A 23,676-nucleotide genomic window follows, 5' to 3' on the forward strand; every position below is an offset into this window, starting at 1 on the left:
AATGTTGTGTTTACTTATTTCATAAGTGAAATGTAGATTCATGGAGTTTTGATTCATCACATTTATAGTGTGTGTTAGATCTTCCACAGGGCCTTTCCACACTATGATGATATTGTCTATATATCTCTTGTATAGGACCAGGTCTGCGCCCGCTGGGCAGGAGTCCCAGAAAATCTTCTCCCATTTGCCCCTGTATAGATTGGCGTAACTGGGTGCAAACCTGGTCCCCATAGCTGTTCAGCAAGTTTGATTGTAGAATTTTCCTCTGTCGTTGAAGTAGTTGTGAGTAAGGATGTATAGTATTCCTTCCAGTATAAACTCCCTTTGGTCTGAACTTAATTCTCTGTCTTTGTCCAAAAAATATTCTACTGCTTCTACACCTAGATTGTGTGGAATACTCGTGTAGAGAGCAGTGACGTCGCAGGTGGCTAGGATATAGTCTTCTTCCCAGTTTAATTCGTTCAGTATATTCAGGACTGCTGTCGAGTCCTTCAGGTAGGATGGGAGTTTCTGTACATATTTTTGGAGTCTCCTATCTATATATTCAGATAAGTTACAAGTGATAGATTCGATGCCTGATATAATCGGCCTTCCGGGTGGGTTCATTAGTCTGTGAATTTTCGGGAGGTAATAGAATACAGGTATTCTAGGATTCTTAATAGATATATACCTGTATTCCCGATTATTAAGCACACCCCTCCTCTTGGCTGATATAAGCATGGAATCTAGTTGTTTCTTAAACTTGTCTGTGGGGTCCGAATCTAGAGCTTTGTACAGAAACTCCCATCATACCTGAAGGGTAACGTTTTCACACTCTTTTAAATTATTCTAAAATATGGAATTATATTGAGCAAATAGTAATTGGGATTTCCTAAAACACAGAATTCTATTTTAAGCAAGTACTAAAGATTTGTGATTTCCTGAACTAGACTATTCAGGCATTTGGATGTAAACTAATTGCTCCTGAGTCCGTAATACCACCTGCCTTTTTCTACCGCAATTCTAAATCAATTCAGATATACAGCGCAAGACCGGAAGTGCGTATGAACATCGGAACGCACTTCCGGTTGGTACACTATGGGAGATACGGAGCTAAGGGCTTTTCCATCGGAAAAACACACCTTAAGGATCTCTGACCCTATATTGTACTTCCAGGGCATAACATTAGGCCAAACATACGGGCCATTAAGTGAAAAACGGCGCAACCTTTTTGGCGCACTTTTCAAAAAATACGATTGGCCAGTTAGGTTAACAAAAGGCCAACAGTTGATAGAGCCGATACCAGTCTTGAGAAAGGTCTTCACAGACCGAAACGCGTAGAAAACTGATATAACGGCTCAGGAGTACTAGGTAAGCCAAATACTTATCATCCACATCGTTAGAGGCATTATTGCACTATGTACTTTTCTGTTTTTTCCTTAGGTAACTGAGGGATTATTTACACAACGCAAACCACATTTGAAATCCATCACAATTGGAAGCGAATAACTATCAGTGATACAACACTATTTTCACTATTAGTTTTTTGATCACTTTTTTTGGACCACAATTTTTATATTATATTATACTATATTTTTGTTTTTATTTTTTAGGTGTACACCTTGTTTTTTGACACATTTTTGAGGACCTTTTCGATTTTTATATTTTGTATTTTTAATTTTATTCATTTTTTCACCACCCACACACTGTGTATCTTGTGACTATTATTCGTTTAGGATATGGATTATAACGCATAATTTGGACACAATATTTAATCAGGATTGCAAATTGGATCAAATTTGGAGTTTTTTTTCTTGGGACATCACACACACACATATTATTTGGGACATTATTTTGGAGATATTTGATTTTCTTGTTTGAGTATGTTAGTTTATTATACACTACTATATTTGTACACAATTTATTAGTTTGATTTTTAGGATCATTTAAACACTGCTTTATTATTTTATGCCATCACTTTATGAACACTATTTACACATTTGGATCAGCACACATGCAACAGATTAACATCTTTGCTATTCCAATTGACATTACAATTATAGCCTATCTGTACCACTTTTAACAACGCAATACCACTGTCAAAGTATGTCATCACTGCTCTAGAAGATCTTTATATAACTGGAATTTTAATGTAATTTTATTGCTATTGTATTGTAATTTAATGCTATTGTTGATTTTTTAATCTGATTTTAAGAGGTGTAATTAAATAATATTTTTAACCCTAACATCATCTATTATTGAATTCTCACACGTTGATATATAGCATGGACACCACCTTAAGCAACACACACCTTAATAGGGAGTGTAGCGCTTTTCTTTTGGCACATTTCTTTCTTATCTCTTTGAGATCTGGTTGGGAGATCTTGCCTAAATTAAGATAAATTTGTGTGGTATAATCCTTTGGCGCATTTTGATACATTTTTTCTGAAAGGTTTTCCAAGATGGCCAACAGAGAGTTGTAAAGAAAAAACACCATCAGCTAGATTTAGAGTTTTGTCGGTAAAGACCCGCGTAGCAAACGCTGCTTTTTTCCCCAACGCACCCTTAAGACAACGCTGGTATTTAGAGTTGTCTGAGGGGCTGCGTTAGGCTCAAAAAAGGGTGCGTTGAGCCTAATGTCCCGCCACTTCAACCCTCAATACCAGCGTTGCTTACGGTAGCGGTAAGCAGCTAAAACGTGCTCGTGCACGATATCCCCATAGGAAACAATGGGGCAGTTTGTGCTGAAAAAACCCTAACACCTGCAAAAAAGCCGCGTTCAGCTCCTAACGCAGCCCCATTGTTTCCTATGGGGAAACATTTTCTAAGTCTGCACCTAACACCCTAACATGAACCCTGAGTCTAAACACCCATAACCTTACACTTATTAACCCCTAATCTTCCGCCCCGCTATCGCTGACCCCTGCATATTATTATTAACCCCTAATCTGCCGCTCCGTACACCGCCGCAACCTACATTATACCTATGTACCCCTAATCTGCTGCCCCTAACATTGTTGACCCCTATATTATATTTATTAACCCCTAATCTGCCCCCCCAACGTTGCTGCTACCTTACCTACACTTATTAACCCCAAATCTGCCGACTGGACCTCGCCGCTACTCTAATAAAGTTATTGACCCCTAAACCGCCGCACTCCCGCCTCGCAAACCCTATAATAAATAGTATTAACCACTAATCTGCCCTCCCTAACATCGCCGCCCCCTAACTTCAAGTATTAACCCCTAATCTGCCGACCGGACCTCGCTTCTACTATAATAAATGTATTAACCCCTAAAGCTAAGTCTAACCCTAACCCTAACACCCCCCTAAGTTAAATATAATTTTATTCTAACAAAATAAATGAACTCTTATTAAATAAAGTATTCCTATTTAAATCTAAATACTTACCTGTAAAATAAACCCTAATATAGCTACAATATAACAAATAATTATATTGTAGCTATTTTTGGATTTATATTTATTTTACAGGCAACTTTGTATTTATTTTAACTAGGTACAATAGCTATTAAATAGTTATTAACTATTTAATAGCTACCTAGTTAAAATAATTACAAAATTACCTGTAAAATAAATCCTAACCTAAGTTACAATTAAACCTAACACTACACTATCAATAAATAAATTAAATCAATTAACTACAAGTATCTACAATTTCCTGCAATTAAATAAACTAAACTAAATTACAAAAACCCCCACTAAATTACAAAAAATAAAAAAAGATTACAAGAATTTTAAGCTAATTACACCTACTCTAAGCCCCCTAATAAAATAACAAAGCCCCCCAAAATAATAAAGGTCCCTGCCCTATTCTAAATTAAAAAGTAACCAGCTCTTTTACCAGCCCTTAAAAGGGCTTTTTGTGGGGCATGCCCCAAAGTAAACAGCTCTTTTGCCTGTAAAAAAAAACACAATACCACCCCCAACATTACAACCCACCACCCACATACCTCTACTCTAACCCAAACCCCCCTTAAATAAACCTAACACTACCCCCCTGAAGATCTCCCTACCTTAAGTCGTCTTCACCCAGCCGGGCACCGATGGACCAAAAGATGACATCCGGAGCGGCAGAAGTCTTCATCCTATCCGGGCAGAAAAGGACATCTGGACCGGCAGACATCTTCATCCAAGCGGCATCTTCTATCTTCATCCATCCGACGAGGAGCGGCTCCATCTTCAAGACCTCCGGCGCGGAACATCCTTCTTCAACGACGACTACCCGACGAATGAAGGTTCCTTTAAGGGACGTCATCCAAGATGGCATCCCTCAAATTCCGATTGGCTGATAGGATTCTATCAGCCAATCGGAATTCATATAGGAAAAATCTGATTGGCTGATTGAATCAGCCAATCAGATTCAAGTTCAATCCGATTGGCTGATCCAATCAGCCAATCAGATTGAGCTTGCATTCTATTGGCTGTTCCGATCAGGTCTGGTCGGCAGATTTGGGGTTAATAAGTGTAGGTAAGGTAGCGGCGACGTTGGGGGGGCAGATTAGGGGTTAATAAATATAATATAGGGGTCGGCGATGTTAGGGGCAGCAGATTAGGGGTTCATAGGGATAATGTAGGTGGCGGCGGTGTGCGTTCGGCAGATTAGGGGTTAAAATATTTACTATAGTGGCGGCGATGTGGGGGGACCTCAGATTAGGTGTACATAGGTAGTTTATGGGTGTTAGTGTACCTTAGAGCACAGTAGTTAAGAGCTTTACAAACCGCCGTTAACCAAGAAAGCTCTTAACTACTGAATTTTTTTTGAGGCTGGAGTCTTGTCGGTAGAGCGTCTACCGCTCATTTCAGCCAAGACTCTAAATACCGGCGTTAGGAAGATCCCATTGAAAAGATAGGATACGCAATTGACGTAAGGGGATCTGCGGTATGGAAAAGTCGCGGCTGGAAAGTCAGCGTTAGACCCTTACCTACACAACTCTAAATACCAGCGGCCGGCCAAAAGCAGCGTTAGGTCCCCTTAACGCTGCTTTTGATGACTAACGCAGAACTCTAAATCTAGGCGCATGTTTGTATAAAAGTCTGCGCATGTGCATATTCCATACCTCCCAACTGTCCCAGTTTCTGCAGGAAAGTCTCAAATTCAGGGGTCTGTCCCACTATCCCGGTAAGGCAGCCTTCAATTCTGCATCTCAAAGCCCCATTTTTTTCCTTTCTTGCAGTCATTTTTAAAAGTCATGCATTTTTCATTCTGGCCAGCAGTGGATGAGCAAAGGTAACTGCTTGACTGGCAGCAGATTCAGCTTGTAGTTTCTAGTCTTCTCTACCTTCCAAAGAACACAGCAATGTGGCACTGGATCATTAGGCTGTGAATGCCACAATGTACAGCACTACTTATAAAGAAACTGAGTGGGTGGGGAGTTAGCAGTGAGAACTGCAGGGACCAGTTGAGTAGGCAATGTGAAGGTATGTTTGAGCTTGAAGCGTGTGTGTGTTGTATGTTATTTTTAATGCAAGTTTGCATTTTTTATTTTGATTATATGTTTGTTCATTGCATTCTAAAGCTTTTAATCAAGATGTGTGACACATGTATGTCAGTGTATGTGTATGTCAGCTTGTATGTGTATGTCAGCTAGTATGTGTATGTCAGTGTGTGTATGTCAGTGTGTGTGTATATGTATGTCAGCTTGTATGTGTATGTCAGCTAGTATGTGTATGTCAGTGTGTGTATGTCAGTGTGTGTGTATATGTATGTCAGCTTGTATGTGTATGTCAGCTAGTATGTGTATGTCAGTGTGTGTGTATATGTATGTCAGCTTGTATGTGTATGTCAGTGTGTGTATGTCAGTGTGTGTGTATATGTATGTCAGCTTGAATGTGTATGTCAGTGTGTGTGTATGTGTATGTCAGCTTGAATGTGTATGTCAGTGTGTGTATGTGTATGTCAGCTTGAATGTGTATGTCAGTGTGTGTGTATGTGTATTCAAAAAAATATATAAAAATAATCAGTGCGCCAACGGTCAAATGACTGATATGTATATAAAAAAGTGGTTAACTAATAAAGTGACTATCACAAATCAATTGTTTAGAGACTGGAACCAGATGTGAAGGCTCCTATTCAAATAAATATCGGATAATATAGTATTGATACGTAAAAAGTACGTTAAAGAAAACTCATTAATAAATAAGTCAATATGGCAATGAAATACAAAATAAGAATCAATTATGGATAAAATGTAGTTGAGGTATATAAATGGGACAGTTCCAAACACAAAGTCCTATTGTATACAAATATAATAGGAATAATGTCCAAGTCACAGGTGGCAAGCAGCTTCTTCAAACGATCCCCGTTGGTGACCCAGGGCGAGTAGCTAGATAGAAAGTGAGATAAAAGAAGGCGCCAACATAGTGCAGATATCAATAGGGTAGGACACGCAATACATGTAAGTTAATATACTCACAGGATTTCAGACACTTGATAAGTGTCACAAAAGCCTCCTGGACCCTCAGAGTTGTCCAGCTAACTCCCACTCCACTGTGGTAGGAAGAATCCGCTCGTATCTATCAGCTGTAAAGGCTCCGCTCTTTCTCTCAGCTCCAGACTAAGTTCCAAAATGACAGATCTGTGGCCGGCTCAGGATATACAAATGCGGTCAGTGCTCTCCGGTATGGAGTCAAAAGGCAAAACAACTCAAAAGTTGGTAATGTGGTGGCAAAATCAAGTATATTCTCATACTGGTAAAACTTGATTTTGCCACCACATTACCAACTTTTGAGTTGTTTTGCCTTTTGACTCCATACCGGAGAGCACTGACCGCATTTGTATATCCTGAGCCGGCCACAGATCTGTCATTTTGGAACTTAGTCTGGAGCTGAGAGAAAGAGCGGAGCCTTTACAGCTGATAGATACGAGCGGATTCTTCCTACCACAGTGGAGTGGGAGTTAGCTGGACAACTCTGAGGGTCCAGGAGGCTTTTGTGACACTTATCAAGTGTCTGAAATCCTGTGAGTATATTAACTTACATGTATTGCGTGTCCTACCCTATTGATATCTGCACTATGTTGGCGCCTTCTTTTATCTCACTTTCTGTGTATGTGTATGTCAGCTTGAATGTGTATGTCAGTGTGTGAGAATGTGTATGTCAGCTTGAATGTGTATGTCAGTGTGTGTGTATGTGTATGTCAGCTTGAATGTGTATGTCAGTGTGTGAGTATGTGTATGTCAGCTTGAATGTGTATGTCAGTGTAAGTGTATGTGTATGTCAACTTTTATGTGTATGTCAGTGTCAGTGTAAGTGTATGTGTATGTCAGCTTGTATGTGTATGTCAGTGTGTGTCTGTGTGTATGTTAGTGTGTGTGTATGTGTGAGTATATCAGTGTGTGTGTGTATGTGTATGTCAGCTTGTGTGTGTATGTTAGTGTGTGTGTATGTGTGAGTATATCAGTGTGTGTGTGGGTGTATGTTTGTGTGTATATCAGTGTGTGTGTGTGTATGTCAGTGTATATATGTGTGAATGTTAGTGTATGTGTATGTGTGCGTATATCAGTGTGTGTGTATGTTTGTGTACATGTCAATGTGTCTGTGTCTGTCAGTGTTTGTGTGTATGTTAGTGTGTGTGTATGTCAATGTGTGTGTGTGGTGTGGGTGTATGCCTGTGTGCATGTCAGTGTGTGCATGTATGTCAGTGTATTTCTGTGTTTATGTATGTGTGTTTGTGTGTATATCTTGCCTTAGCTGATACAGGTTTGTGAAGATGTACTGAAGTTTGAAACTATGTTAATGTATAAGAGTGTGAGTGATAGTATTTGCAGAAATAGGCATACAGGGGCTTTATATTTATGTTTTTTCACAGACATAGTGATAAGTGCTAGACTGGAATTGAGCTCAATTCTGGTCTGGCACTAAGTTCCAGGATCCCGTAAAGGCCAAGGAGGTTTTGCTGGTCCTCTGGCAGTCAGCCACTTCTTGTGGTTTGGGGCTCAATTCCGGTCCGGCACTGAGTTCCAGGTACCTGAACAGGCCAAGGAGGTTTTGCCGGTCATCCAGCGGTTGGCCACTGGTGTTTTAGCGCATCTCTGTGACACATTATTTAAACATGGATGATAACTTTAGCGACATAGCTATATAGTTATAATAAGGATGATTTCTTATTGTATAGTTTATTTTAGTTAGTTATTTTTTTACATTAGGGAGTTAGATGGGCGCAACAGGGGAGAGTTGTTTATAAATGACGTCAGTGTAGGAGGTATTAGGGACTTAGCTGGGCGTTCGGGGGGTGTTTAGATTACGCATGATGTAGATGTAGGCTGTCAGGGGGAGTTAGCTGGGTGGTGCTGGAGGGTGTAGGTTAGCCGTGACATAGGTGTAGGTGGTCGCTTCGCTTGTAAATAGCGAGGCGGAGCAGGGGGAGTGTAGCTTAGTGATGACATAGTTATAGGCATTCAGGGGGAGTTAGCGAGGCATGCTAGTGGGAGCAGCCTGCACTTTACTTTAGACACAAGATCGATATGTTCAAAGCAGCAAAGTGCAGATTGCAAGGAGGGTAGTGGCCATGTTTGTCTCGTCAGCTATTGGCTGCCGAGAAAACATCGCCTGAGCTAGTTAGAGTAGGTATTAAAAAATGTAGATTCCGACAGCAATATTTGAAGTGTGCATACACATAAACTAATTTTAGTTTCAGTGAGCACACTGTTTGCACATTTCAATAGGGCCCCCCTCTGCAGTAAAATGCCGTCGGTGATGTTGTTGATGTGGGCGGTGACGTCATGCTCCCATTGACTTCTATGGGAGCGACATTGCTGCTCGCCGGTATTGCTCAGATATGCCCCCTTTTTTTGGAATATTCCGACTGACTGTGGTGCTGCAATGCCGATGAGGCAAAAGAGAAAAACATACATTATGGTATAGTAAATCCAAAAAACAGCACTTGTATTGAAAGTATGCTAAAGCAAGCAGCACATTTTGAATTTAAAATATCAAGCAAAAGTCTTATTTGAAGTATGCAGTAAAGAAATGTACATTATGTACACAGTAAAAATTGTATTTAATGTATAATGTAATTTCACAATACAAAATAAAAATCAAAGCATACTTTGTTTTCCTGTTGTTAAATTAGGCTCAAAACCTTGGCAAGGGGCTTTAAAATGGTCATTCTTTGGGTATGTCTAAAGTTCACTTTAACAGGATTTATTACCCAATGTTTTTTTTTTTGTATTCAAACAGTGCACACAATTTTAAATAAAATTTCCAATTTACTTCTATTATCAAATTTGCTTTGTTACCATTGCAGTCTTTGTTGAAGACATAACTAGGTAGCGGTCTGGAGCACTACGTGGCAAGGAAAAAAATCTGCTGTCTAGTGCTCTTGCACATGGATAACATTCTTGCAAAGCTACTGTCATGTAGTGCTCAGACACGTACACGATCCTGAGCTTACCTCCATGCTTTTCAACAAAAGATACCAGTATGAAGAAAATGAAAATGTCATAATAAAAGTACTTTAGAAAGTTGTTTAAAATTATATGCATCTTATATGAAAAATATTGTACTTCATTTCCCTTTAAAGGGACAAGATAATCAAATGTTGAAGCACTTGAAAGTGAAGGGGGAATTAAGGTAGGAATATTCTGATTGGCTGATGGAATCAACCAATCAGAATCAAGTTCAATCCGATTGGCTGATACAATCAGCCAATCAGATTGAGCTCGCATTCTATTGGCTGTTCCAATCAGCCAATAGAATGCAAGCTCAATCTGATTGGCTGATTGGATCAGCCAATCGGATTGAACTTGATTCTGATTGGCTGATTCCATCAGCCAATCAGAATATTCCTACCTTAATTCCGATTGGCTGATAGAATCCTATCAGCCAATCGGAATTTGAGGGACGCCATCTTGGATGACGACCCTTAAAGGAACCGTCATTCTTCAGTTGGACGTCGCCGGAACAAGATGGGTCCGCGGTGGAGGTCTTCAGGATGGAGCCGGTCGTCATCGGATGAAGATAGAAGATGCCGCTTGGATCAAGATGGTTGCCGGTCCGGATCGCCTCTTCTTCCCGGATAGGATGAAGACTTTGGAGCCTCTTCTGGACCTCTTCAGCCACCGGATGATGGATCGCCAGCCCCCGCTTGGGTTGGATGAAGATTTTGGAGCCAGGACGGATCGGTGATACCTGGTGAGGTGAAGACAAGGTAGGATGATCTTCAGGGGCTTAGTGTTAGGTTTATTTAAGGGGGGTTTGGGTTAGATTAGGGGTATGTGGGTGGTGGGTTGTAATGTTGGGGGGGGTATTGTATGTTTTTTTTTTACAGGCAAAAGAGCTGAACTTCTTGGGGCATGCCCCGCAAAGGACCCTGTTCAGGGCTGGTAAGGTAAAAGAGCTTTGAACTTTAGTAATTTAGAATAGGGTAGGGCATTTTTTATTTTGGGGGTCTTTGTTATTTTATTAGGGGGCTTAGAGTAGGTGTAATTAGTTTAAAATTGTTGTAATATTTTTCTTATGTTTGTAAATATTTTTTTATTTTTTGTAACTTAGTTCTTTTTTATTTTTTGTACTTTAGTTAGTTTATTTCATTGTAGTTATTTGTAGATATTGTATTTAATTAATGTATTGATAGTGTAGTGTTAGGTTTAATTGTAGGTAATTATAGGTATTTTATTTAATTAATTTAATGATAGTATAGTGTTAGGTTTAATTGTAACTTAGGTTAGGATTTATTTTACAGGTAATTTTGTAATTATTTTAACTAGGTAGCTATTAAATAGTTCTTAACTATTTAATAGCTATTGTACCTGGTTAAAATAATTACAAAGTTGCCTGTAAAATAAATATTAATCCTAAAATAGCTACAATGTAATTATAATTTATATTGTAGCTATATTAGGATTTATTTTACAGGTAAGTATTTAGCTTTAAATAGGAATAATTTATTTAATAAGAGTTAATTTATTTTGTTAGATTAAAATTATATTTAATTTAGGGGGGTGTTAGTGTTAGGGTTAGACTTAGCTTTAGGGGTTAATACATTTATTAGAATAGCGGTGAGCTCCGGTCGGCAGATTAGGGGTTAATAATTGAAGTTAGGTGTCAGCGATTTTAGGGAGGGCAGATTAGGGGTTAATACTATTTATTATAGGGTTAGTGAGGCGGATTAGGGGTTAATAACTTTATTATAGTAGCGGTGCGGTCCGCTCGGCAGATTAGGGGTTAATAAGTGTAGGCAGGTGGAGGCGACGTTGAGGGGGGCAGATTAGGGGTTAATAAATATAATATAGGGGTCGGCGTTGTTAGGGGCAGCAGATTAGGGGTACATAGCTATAATGTAGGTGGCGGCGCTTTGCGGTCGGCAGATTAGGGGTTAATTATTGTAGGTAGCTGGCGGCGACGTTGTGGGGGGCAGATTAAGGGTTAATAAATATAATACAGGGGTCGGCGGTGTTAGGGGCAGCAGATTAGGGGTACATAAGTATAACGTAGGTGGCGGTCGGCAGATTAGGGGTTAAAAAAATTTAATCGAGTGGCGGCGATGTGGGGGGGCCTCGGTTTAGGGGTACATAGGTAGTTTATGGGTGTTAGTGTACTTTAGAGTACAGTAGTTAAGAGCTTTATGAACCGGCGTTAGCCCAAAAAGCTCTTAACTACTGACTTTTTTCTGCGGCTGGAGTTTTGTCGTTAGATTTCTAACGCTCACTTCAGACACGACTCTAAATACCGGAGTTAGAAAGATCCCATTGAAAAGATAGGATACGCAATTGACGTAAGGGGATCTGCGGTATGGAAAAGTCGCGGCTGAAAAGTGAGCGTTAGACCCTTTTTTGAGTGACTCCAAATACCGGAGTTAGCCTAAAACCAGCGTTAGGAAACTCTAACGCTGGTTTTCATGGCTAACGCCAAACTCCAAATCTAGCCGTTAATTAGCCAATCAGGATTTTAGTCCCAGGACCTGCATGGGAGCGTGCATTTGGCATGTACAGGCACAGTAATGTTATTTTCTCCTCATTGTAAGGAAATTTACTATTTCAGTGAGATCTCATGAGAACTTTATTACTTTGCACAGAAGGAGGCTCGTCTCTCCAGGTTCTGAGGCCCATTTATCAAGCTCCGTATGGAGCTTGTGGGCCCGTGTTTCTGGCGAGTCTTCAGACTCGCCAGAAACAGCAGTTATGAGGCAGCGATCTAAAGACCGCTGCTCCATAACCCGGTCCGCCTACTATGAGCAGGTGGACAGGAATCGCCACAATTCAACCCGATCGAGTACGATCAGGTTGATTGACACCTCCATGCTGGCAGCCGATTGGCCACGAGTCTGCAGGGGGCAGCGTTGCACCAGCAGCTCTTGTGAGCTGCTGGTGCAATGCTGAATATGGAGAGCATATTGCTCTCCGCATTCAGCGAGGTCTTGCGGACCTGGTTGGCACTGTCGGATCAGGTCCGCAAGACCTTTGATACATAGGCCCCTCTGTCTCCCTTTTTAGAGAACTGAGTGGTCTGCCCATGTGAGGGCATGATGATTTCACTCCATGTAGGCAAACCTTCATAATTTGCTGCCCCTCCTAAATCCTTCTGTCCTTGCATACTATGTACATTTTCTTAACCCCCCCACAAATAAATACATTATCTATCTATTTATCTATCTGTCTATATATATATATATATATATATATATATATATATATATATATATATATATATATATATATATATATATATATATATATATATATATATATATATATATTGTGGTACTGGGTCTATATCATCTCAGCTGCTTTATTTGCAAAATGTAAAAAAAACAAACATATTTTATCTATTTACGTAAATTAATTTCAGAGTCAAAAGAGTTAAAACAATTCTGCAGACTTTCCGTGCCTGGCCTTGATTCCTGAGGGATGGTAATTTAGTTTTTTTTTTGGTAATGTAGTTAATTTTTTTTTTTTTTTAGAGCTGCCAACATAAGGCGAGTAATTGAAAGTGAAGGTTTGGATACAGAGAACAGGGAAAGTGTTCATCCCGAGAGGTGTTTAATAAAAATCGCATTCAATTACAAAGAATTACATTACTACAGAGACTAGGAGAATGCTTAATATTGCATTTTCACTCCTCAAAACCCGAGCTGATGTCAGAGAGGGGCAGAGACAGACTTCCAAACGCATAAAAAGAGGATAAGTGAATAACTGTAGAATTTGGTGCAGAGACCATATTGTGGAATTTATAAAGTGTTGCAGTTTGAATTACATGATATATTTATATGGTGCCAAAGGGTTGTGCCAACAAGTACAACCGCTTCATATAACATAAGGAAACATGGCAATGTTAGGGTAGGGTTAAAGCAAGACACGAGGGACTATTGTGGAGGAGAAGAACAAAGGGCACAATTTAAATGTAAAAGAGAAGGCTTAGGGGCCTATTTACTATGGTGCGAGTGGACATGATCCGATATAGCGGATCATGTCCGCTGCACATCGACAAATGCCGACAGCATACGCTTTCGGCATTTATCATTGCACCAGCAGTTCTTGTGAACTGCTGGTACAATGCTGCCCCCTGCACATTCGTGGCCAGTCGGCCGCTAGCAAGGGGTGTCAATAAACTTGATTGTATTCAATCAGGTTGATTTCTGTCCACAGCCTCAGAGCAGGCGGACAAGTTATGGAGCAGCAGTCTTTAGAAACAAGGGGCATCTAACTCCATTCGGAGCTTGATAATTTGGCCCCTTAGCATGAAGCAAATACTATTGTATTTGATAGACATCTCTGAAAGTTACAGGATGGATTTATAGTTGATGGAATATCACATTTAGCATGGGGTGACTTCCTTATAATATGTTTGGAGTTAGAGGTGGGTGTTGGTCATTGGTGAACATAACAACAAAAAATGTAAATGGATTCCGATCTGCATGTGTAGCTTGACACCTTTGAGAAATGGGGGATCTACAATAATTACTTTGGGTGATTAAACCTCTTCAACACCCCATAGAAATGCACAAATGGGTGTAGAATTTAAGAAGTCAACAAATCAGGCAAATATGCTCAGAAAATGTTTTTGTTTTCATTGATTGGAATGCCATTGTCAAATTATTCACATATGCAAGGTATATGAGTGTTTGTACCAAAATGCATTCATAAACCATATGAAAAATTGGTTATTATTGGGTTTTCAAATAAATTTGAATGGGTTTGAACCTGAAAAAAATCCATTCTATACATTTCACATGATATTCTTGATGGACTGGAATGAGCCCAGTGAGTTAGTACAGGACAGGTCTCCAAAACCCTAAATGTGACAAGTGAAGCTTTGTGTAAAATGTATCAAGTGTTTCTGCAAGAAAGCAGGGTAAGTATTTGAAATGTAAATTACAAACCAAAAGAAAGAGTCTGTTTGCCTGAAAGCTACTCATATGTACTTACAAAAGCAATCTTTTATTTGTTACGTTTAAAAATGCTCAGTATTCATCTATTTCCAAGTGAAGCCTGATTACACACTGACATGTTTCAGCACCAAGCCGTAATCTTAGATATGTGTACTACCAGGCTCCAACCTTACTTTTAAAGCTCACAATGCAATTACATTGGCTTAAAAAAAAAAATGTCATCACTGGAACTCCTCTTTGGATGGAATTATTTTTATAGTCACAGGAAGGGGAATTTTACAAAAATCACTAATGTGATATACCCATGTCCCATACAAACAAATTTGTAGAAGCTTGAAAATTATTATCAAATACTTGTTTTTACAGATGGAAGGTAGACCCAGAATACTGACATTAGTTGAAGCTCTAACTAATGTGAGTATTCTGGGTCTGCCTTCCATCTGGGGAATGAAGAGTTACACAGTATTATGCTATGATGTGTTTCTTTCTCTTCCTTTTGAGGAACATCTTTGAACTATTTGTATTTGTGGGACTTTCTCCATTAATTACTCTTTTCACCTGCGTATTGGTCTGTATTATTATCACTATTTGTGTGTTTTTCTTACACATTTTATTTTTACTTTGATTAACCTGTTGAGTTCTCACTCTAGTGGGAGAAAGCGTTACCAATAGTGGTGCCCCTCTTAAAAGAGTACCTACATTCTTCCCTAGCTGTAGCTCTCAAAAATGGTGGTATTGGTTGCTAAATGTTGTGGTAAAGGTAATCATTTTATGTTTGTCCCTATGGGTACTCTTAGTCTTAATTAACATAGATCATCCCTATTCCAAGTGACTGCAACACCTTTAATTTCATTTGCTGGAATAACCACAAGATGTTAGCCTATCTGCCAAATCATGTGCCTGTGATTCAAAATACTCATTATCAGAATTGTTTGTACACAGACGTTCATAATGTCCCTTGGTTATTGCCCTAAGACCTCTTTTTGGATGATTATCACAGATGCATTGATATTGCACTTCTCTTTGGACATTAAGCAGTGCTTTTAAGCAATCACATAACGTTGGCCATTCCAGTATCATTGACACCGTTATACCATACTCATTAGTTGGAATGAATGGGATTATGTTACAATCTGTCTTGCACTGAGCTACTCTATTTGTTATGTGCTAAGTATTTGAAATGTTTTGTATGGGAAAGTTGTATACTGGTAGAGATAATTGATGGTTTGTAAAGTGACATAAAGTGAATGCTTATTCTGAATGGAATGTGTTAATTACTCATTGAAGAAATCAAACTGATGCTACTTGTACATTTCTGACACAAAAAGCTAATTGGATGATACCAATATTCACTTTGTGAACTTTTGCTTTTTATAGAATATTGCTGGCATGTTGAATGTATCAATTTCTACAATAAAATTCCATTCTGGGAGGAAGAACAATTTGGCAATGATATCTCTATTGTCAACTTCTTGTGTAAAATAATATTTAAAAAAAGAAAGGAAAATGTTCAAAAGCCAACTGACCATGACTTGGCCCATTTTTTCCAAATATCAGCTGAAATAATGACAGGATAGCACAGGGTGGCATAACAGTGCTTGTTGACATGTAAACAGTTATAAAGCTTAATGGCATATGCATATTTGCCATTGTGATTTAATGCAACTGTGGGTGCTCTCCCTCTAAGACAACAAAAACTAATAAAGCACAGAAATGTGCCTGTCAACCAAAAAGTTTTAATACAGCAAATGGTGCTGCCTTGTCAGCCAGTAAGAAGTATGCAATTTATCTGAGCTAAACTGCAGGGGGCAGAACTACCATTGGTGCAGCAAGTGCAGTAGCACTAAAGCTTAAATGCTGGGGGGGGTAAGCATAGCCGCAAGTCTATACATAGTTGTGTGTCTATGTGGTCATTATCTTTATTGATGCTCATCATCATTATACTGTGCAGCATAGTCAACAGTGGTTAGATACTCACATCATTATATAGTGCATTGTGTTCCCTATTAGGGGCCCATTTATCAAGCTCCGTAAGGAGCTTGTGGGCCTGTGTTTCTGGCGAATCTTCAGACTCGCCAGAAACACAAGTTATGGAGCAGCGGTCTAAAGACCACTGCTCCATAACCCTGTCCACCTGCTCTGATGAGGTGGACAGGAATCGTCGGAAATCAACCCGATCGAGTACGATCGGGTTGATTGACACCCCCTGCTGGCAGCCGATTGGCTGCGAGTCTGCAGGGGGTGGCGCAATGCTGAATGCGGAGAGCGTATTGCTCTCCGCATTCAGCGATGTCTGTCAGACCTGATCCGCAGTGTCGGATCAGGCCCAACAGACATATGATAAATAGGCCCCTATGTGTATAGATATTCTGTCATTATACAGCACAGCATATATTTTAGAGTATACATATATACACACACATATATATGTATAAAAATCATAACAAATATTGTATAGGCAAGTATCCCCACTTGCCTTCCCATAGAAGTAGTCTCTATACATTGTTACCAATGCACAAGATAACTCTGGTAAAATATGCAAATTAAATATACAATATCTCACAGTATGGAAGCAAAAACTTTGAGATGTTGTTTATCTAATTTGCATATCTTATCCAGAGTTCGCTAGTGCTTAGTTACCTTCGGGGGGAGGGGAACATTTTTTGCACCAGGGCCCTCTATAGAGTAGGTCCGCTACTACTTAACTACATTAGTCAATTAATATCTTCTTTAGCTCACATCACTTTAATTCAATCTATCATTTAGCTATATATCTATTTATTTATATTCCTAACCTTTTTCAGAGCTGCATGAAAAAATAAGCTTTTAAAGCGTTCTACAGCTCTACTGGACATACTATAATACACAACAAATCATTTACTCTGTACTGCATGCACTGTAGTGATACTTGTATGATATATTGTATTTGTCTATTGTGAGTGTCCATTGACTGTAAAAAAACACAATTTATGCTTACCTGATAAATTTATTTCTCTTGTGGTGTATCCAGTCCACGGATCATCCACTACTTGTGGGATATTCTCATTCCCAACAGGAAGTTGCAAGAGGACCCACAGCAAAGCTGTTATATAGCTCCTCCCCTAACTGCCATATCCAGTCATTCGACCGAAAACAAGCCGAGAAAGGAGGAACCATACGGTGCAGTGGTTACTGTAGTTTAAATTTAAAAATTACCTGCCTTAAAATGACAGGGCGGGCCGTGGACACCACAAGAGAAATACATTTATCAGGTAAGCATAAATTGTGTTTTCTCTTGTAAGGTGTATCCAGTCCACGGATCATCCATTACTTGTGGGATACTAATACCAAAGCTAAAGTACACGGATGAAGGGAGGGACAAGGCAGGAACTTAAATGGAAAGAACCACTGCCCGTAAAACCTCTCCCCCAAATATAGCCTCCGAAGAAGCAAAAGTATCAAATTTGTAAAATTTTGAAAAAATATGAAGCGAAGACCAAGTCGTCGCCTTGCAAATCTGATCAAAAGAAGCCTCATTTTTAAAGGCCCAAGTGGAAGCCACAGCTCTAGTGGAATGTGCTTTAATCCTTTCAGGAGGCTGCTGTCCAGCAGTCTCATAGGCTAAGCGGATTAAGCTTCTTAGTCAAAAAGAAAACATAATTTATGCTTACCTGATAAATTCCTTTCTTCTGTAGTGTGATCAGTCCACGGGTCATCATTACTTCTGGGATATTACTCCTCCCCAACAGGAAGTGCAAGAGGATTCACCCAGCAGAGCTGCATATAGCTCCTCCCCTCTACGTCACTCCCAGTCATTCGACCAACGCCCAACGAGAAAGGAAAAGCCAAGGGTGAAGTGGTGACTGGAGTATAAATTAAAAAATATTTACCTGCCTTAAAAACAGGGCGGGCCGTGGACTGATCACACTACAGAAGAAAGGAATTTATCAGGTAAGCATATATTATTATGTTTTTTTCTGTTAAGTGTGATCAGTCCACGGGTCATCATTACTTCTGGGATACCAATACCAAAGCAAAAGTACACGGATGACGGGAGGGATAGGCAGGCTCTTTATACAGAAGGAACCACTGCCTGAAGAACCTTTCTCCCAAAAATAGCCTCCGATGAAGCAAAAGTGTCAAATTTGTAAAATTTGGAAAAAGTATGAAGCGAAGACCAAGTTGCAGCCTTGCAAATCTGTTCAACAGAGGCCTCATTCTTGAAGGCCCAAGTGGAAGCCACAGCTCTAGTAGAATGAGCTGTAATTCTTTCAGGAGGCTGCAGTCCAGCAGTCTCATAAGCTAAACGAATTATGCTACGAAGCCAAAAAGAAAGAGAGGTAGCGGAAGCTTTTTGACCTCTCCTCTGCCCAGAGTAAATGACAAACAGAGAAGACGTTTGTCAAAATTCCTTAGTTGCCTGTAAGTAAAATTTTAGAGCACGGACTACATCCAGGTTGTGCAGTAGACGTTCCTTCTTTGAAGAAGGATTTGGGCATAAAGAAGGAACAACAATCTCTTGATTGATATTCCTGTTAGTAACTACCTTAGGTAAGAACCCAGGTTTAGTACGCAGGACTACCTTATCCGAATGAAAAATCAAATAAGGAGAATCACAATGTAAGGCTGATAATTCAGAGACTCTTCGAGCCGAGGAAATAGCCATTAAAAATAGAACTTTCCAAGATAACAACTTTATATCAATGGAATGAAGGGGTTCAAACGGAACGCCCTGTAAAACATTAAGAACAAGGTTTAAACTCCATGGTGGAGCAACAGTTTTAAACACAGGCTTAATCCTGGCCAAAGCCTGACAAAAAGCCTGGACGTCAGGAACTTCTGACAGACGTTTGTGTAACAGAATGGACAGAGCTGAGATCTGTCCCTTTAAAGAACTAGCAGATAAACCCTTTTCTAAACCTTCTTGTAGAAAAGACAATATCCTAGGAATCCTAACCTTACTCCAAGAGTAACCTTTGGATTCACACCAATATAGGTATTTACGCCATATCTTATGGTAAATCTTTCTGGTAACAGGTTTCCTAGCCTGTATTAAGGTATCAATAACTGACTCAGAAAACCCACGTCTTGATAAAATCAAGCGTTCAATTTCCAAGCAGTCAGCTTCAGAGAAGTTAGATTTTGATGTTTGAAGGGATCCTGTATCAGAAGGTCCTGTTTCAGAGGTAGAGACCAAGGTGGACAGGATGACATGTCCACCAGGTCTGCATACCAAGTCCTGCGTGGCCACGCAGGTGCTATTAGAATCACTGATGCTCTCTCTTGTTTGATTCTGGCAATCAATCGAGGAAGTAACGGAAAGGGTGGAAACACGTAAGCCATCCTGAAGTCCCAAGGTGCTGTCAGAGCATCTATCAGGACTGCTCCTGTATCCCTGGATCTGGACCCGTAACGAGGAAGCTTGGCGTTCTGTCGAGACGCCATGAGATCTATCTCTGGTTTGCCCCAACGTCGAAGTATTTGGGCAAAGACCTCCGGATGAAGTTCCCACTCCCCCGGATGAAAAGTCTGACGACTTAAGAAATCCGCCTCCCAGTTCTCCACTCCCGGGATGTGGATTGCTGACAGGTGGCAAGAGTGAGACTCTGCCCAGCGAATTATCTTTGATACTTCCATCATAGCTAGGGAGCTTCTTGTCCCTCCCTGATGGTTGATGTAAGCTACAGTCGTGATGTTGTCCGACTGAAACCTGATGAACCCCCGAGTTGTCAACTGGGGCCAGGCCAGGAGGGCATTGAGAACTGCTCTCAATTCCAGAATGTTTATTGGCAGGAGACTCTCCTCCTGACTCCATTGTCCCTGAGCCTTCAGAGAATTCCAGACGGCACCCCAACCTAGAAGGCTGGCGTCTGTTGTTACAATTGTCCAGTCTGGTCTGCTGAATGGCATCCCCCTGGACAGATGTGGCCGAGAAAGCCACCATAGAAGAGAATTTCTGGTCTCTTGATCCAGATTCAGAGAAGGGGATAAGTCTGAGTAATCCCCATTCCACTGACTTAGCATGCACAGTTGCAGTGGTCTGAGGTGTAAGCGTGCAAAGGGTACTATGTCCATTGCCGCTACCATTAAGCCGATTACCTCCATGCATTGAGCCACTGATGGGTGTTGAATGGAATGAAGGGTGCGGCAAGCACTTTGAAGTCTTGTTAGCCTGTCCTCTGTCAGGTAAATCTTCATTTCTACAGAATCTATAAGAGTCCCCAAGAAGGGAACTCTTGTGAGTGGAACGAGTGAACTTTTCTTTTCGTTCACCTTTCATCCATGTGACCTTAGAAATGCCAGCACTAACTCTGTATGAGACTTGGCAGTTTGAAAGCTTGAAGCTTGTATCAGAATGTCGTCTAGGTATGGAGCTACCGAGATTCCCCGCGGTCTTAGTACCGCCAGAAGAGCACCCAGAACCTTTGTGAAGATTCTTGGAGCTGTAGCCAATCCGAATGGAAGAGCCACAAACTGGTAATGCCTGTCTAGGAAGGCAAACCTTAGGTACCGATAATGATCTTTGTGAATCGGTATGTGAAGGTAAGCATCTTTTAAATCTACAGTGGTCATGTACTGACCTTCTTGGATCATAGGTAAAATTGTCCGAATAGTCTCCATCTTGAACGATGGAAATCTTAGGAATTTGTTTAGGATCTTTAAGTCCAGGATTGGTCTGAAAGTTCCCTCTTTTTTGGGAACCACAAACAGATTTGAGTAAAACCCCTGTCCCTGTTCTGATCGTGGAACTGGATGGATTACTCCCATTAACAAGAGCTCTTGTACGCAGCGTAGAAACGCCTCTTTCTTTGTCTGGATTGTTGACAATCTTGACAGATGAAATCTCTCTCTTGGAGGAGAGTATTTGAAGTCCAGAAGGTATCCCTGAGATATTATCTCTAGCGCCCAGGGATCCTGAACATCTCTTGCCCAAGCCTGGGCGAAGAGAGAAAGTCTGCCCCCCACTAGATCCGATCCCGGATCGGGGGCCCTCAATTCATGCTGTTTTAGGGGCAGCAGCAGGTTTCCTAGTCTGCTTGCCCTTGTTCCAGGACTGGTTAGGTTTCTAGCCTTGTCTGTAGCGAGCAACAGCTCCTTCCTGTTTTGGTGCAGAGGAAGTTGATGCTGCTCCTGCTTTGAAATTACGAAAGGAACGAAAATTAGACTGTCTAGTCTTGGCTTTGGCTTTGTCCTGAGGCAGGGCATGGCCTTTACCTCCTGTAATGTCAGCGATAATCTCTTTCAACCCGGGCCCGAATAAGGTCTGCCCTTTGAAAGGTATATTAAGCAATTTAGACTTAGAAGTAACATCAGCTGACCAGGATTTTAGCCACAGCGCCCTGCGTGCCTGAATGGCGAATCCTGAATTCTTCGCCGTAAGTTTAGTAAGATGTACTACGGCCTCCGAAATGAATTAGCTAGTTTAAGGACTCTAAGCCTGTCCGTAATGTCGTCCAGAGTAGCTGAACCAACGTTCTCTTCCAGAGACTCAATCCAGAATGCCGCTGCAGCCGTGATCGGCGCAATGCATGCAAGGGGTTGCAATATAAAACCTTGTTGAACAAACATTTTCTTAAGGTAACCCTCTAACTTTTTATCCATTGGATCTGAAAAAGCACAGCTATCCTCCACCGGGATAGTGGTACGCTTAGCTAAGGTAGAAACTGCTCCCTCCACCTTAGGGACTGTTTGCCATAAGTCCCTTGTGGTGGCGTCTATTGGAAACATTTTTCTAAATATCGGAGGGGGTGAGAACGGCACACCGGGTCTATCCCACTCCTTAGTAACAATTTCAGTAAGTCTCTTAGGTATAGGAAAAACCTCAGTACTCGTCGGTACCGCAAAATATTTATCCAACCTACACATTTTCTCTGGTATTGCAACTGTGTTACAATCATTCAGAGCCGCTAACACCTCCCCTAGTAATACACGGAGGTTTTCCAGTTTAAATTTAAAATTTGAAATATCTGAATCCAGTCTGTTTGGATCAGAACCGTCACCCACAGAATGAAGTTCTCCGTCCTCATGTTCTGCCACCTGTGACGCAGTGTCTGACATGGCCCTAATATTATCAGCGCACTCTGTTCTCACCCCAGAGTGATCACGCTTACCTCTTAGTTCTGGTAATTTAGCCAAAACCTCAGTCATAACAGTAGCCATATCCTGTAATGTGATTTGTAATGGCCGTCCAGATGTACTCGGCACTACAATATCACGCACCTCCCTCTGAGCGGGAGAGGTAGGTACTGACACGTGAGGCGAGTTAGTCGGCATAACTCTCCCCTCGTTGTTTGGTGAAATTTGTTCAATTTGTACAGATTGATTTTTATTTAAAGTAGCATCAATACAGTTAGTACATAAATTTCTATTGGGCTCCACTTTGGCATTGCAACAAATGACACAGGTATCATCCTCTGAATCAGACATGTTTAACACACTAGCAAATAAACTTGCAACTTGGAAATACAATTCAATTAGAATAATATTAAAACGTACTGTGCCTTTAAGAAGCACAGAAGATCTATGACAGTTGAAAATTAATAAATTGAAACAGTTATAGCCTCAATCCTTGTAAACAACACAACTTTAGCAAAGGTTTAATCCCATTAGCAAAGATAACAAATTCTGAAAGCAGGAAACAAATTACAGAATAAACGTTTTTTTATCTCAGTCAAACTATAATTCTCACAGCTCTGCTGAGAGAAATTACCTCCCTCAAAATAAGTTTTGAAGACCCCTGAGCTCTGTAGAGATGAACCGGATCATGCAGGGAATACAATGAGTTGCTGACTGAAATATTTGATGCATAGTAAAAGCACCAAAAAACGGCCCCTCCCCCTCACACACAGCAGTGAGGGAGAACAGAAACTGTCAGAAAACAGATTAAGCAACTGCCAAGTGGAAAAATAGTGCCCAAACATTTATTCACTCAGTACCTCAGCAAATGAAAACGATTTTATATTCCAGCAAAAACGTTAAACATAATCTCTAGTTATTAAACAGCTTTATGTATTTCTTACAGTGTAATTCTAGTGAAGTACCATTCCCCAGAATACTGAAGTGTAAAGTATACATACATGACATTATATCGGTATGGCAGGATTTTCTCATCAATTCCATTGTCAGAAAATAAAAACTGCTACATACCTCTATGCAGATTCATCTGCCCGCTGTCCCCTGATCTGAAGTTTACCTCTCCTCAGATGGCCGAGAAACAGCAATATGATCTTAACTACTCCGGCTAAAATCATAACAAAAACTCTGGTAGATTCTTCTTCAAACTCTGCCAGAGAGATAATAACACACTCCGGTGCTATTTTAAAATAACAAACTTTTGATTGAAGATATAAAACTAAGTATAATCACCATA

General features: G+C 40.4%; 1 protein-coding gene across 1 annotated transcript in view; it reads right to left on the reverse strand.

Annotated features, from left to right (window-relative positions):
* Nucleotides 1-23,676, reverse strand: part of LOC128664555 (calcium-activated potassium channel subunit alpha-1-like) — a 183,028-nt gene that overhangs the window by 72,631 nt on the left and 86,721 nt on the right. The gene's annotated exons all lie outside the window — the stretch shown is intronic.

Source organism: Bombina bombina, chromosome 6 (genome assembly GCF_027579735.1).
Source record: "Bombina bombina isolate aBomBom1 chromosome 6, aBomBom1.pri, whole genome shotgun sequence".
NCBI lineage: Eukaryota > Metazoa > Chordata > Amphibia > Anura > Bombinatoridae > Bombina > Bombina bombina.